The sequence below is a fragment of the Salpingoeca rosetta genome, assembly GCF_000188695.1.
Source record: "Salpingoeca rosetta unplaced genomic scaffold supercont1.38, whole genome shotgun sequence".
NCBI lineage: Eukaryota > Choanoflagellata > Craspedida > Salpingoecidae > Salpingoeca > Salpingoeca rosetta.
Window position 1 is genome coordinate 1,375 of NW_004754896.1, and position 597 is coordinate 1,971.

General features: G+C 54.1%; 1 annotated feature.

Annotated features, from left to right (window-relative positions):
• The first annotated feature begins 92 nt into the window (after positions 1-92).
• Positions 93-141: a sequence feature (Protein overlapping with rRNA (PTSG_10522, EGD80265.1) was converted to a misc_feature.).
• Positions 142-597: the final 456 nt, after the last annotated feature.

Genomic DNA, 597 nt, shown 5'->3' on the forward strand with positions numbered 1-597 from the left:
TGCGCCAAGCGGCAAGCGCAACATTCCCAACACCGCCCGCACACACTCTGTCAACAGCACAAGAGAACGAGTCTCCCATGCCAAAACAAGAGTCTGCGCAACACAATGCCGAAAACAGCACCCATGCCAAAGACCACATAACAAAGCCACCGCATCGATAAATTCCTCGGTCCCGCGTGCGACAAAAAGACAAAAAGCAGATGCGCCACGCACAAGGGCGCCCTCGCATCGCCGTCTCTCACACACAAAACTCATGCTGGCAGACACGCCCCGCGAGTGCAGGCAGCGCAGCACACAACAACAGCAACGCAGCGGCGCATGTGCAACAAGTGCACACAATACACCCCCCGCACCGTCATCACACACCACACCAAAAACCCTGATCACAAGGCGCGCCCAGTCTCTGCTAGCTGCAAGCGATTCTCTGTCAACGGTTTCACGTACTGTTTAACTCTCTTTTCAAAGTGCTTTTCATCTTTCCCTCACGGTACTTGTTCGCTATCGGTCTCGTGCCAGTATTTAGCCTTGGATGCAGTTTACCACCCGGCTTTGGCTGCATTCCCAAACACCCGACTCAGAGAATAAACGGACCACACA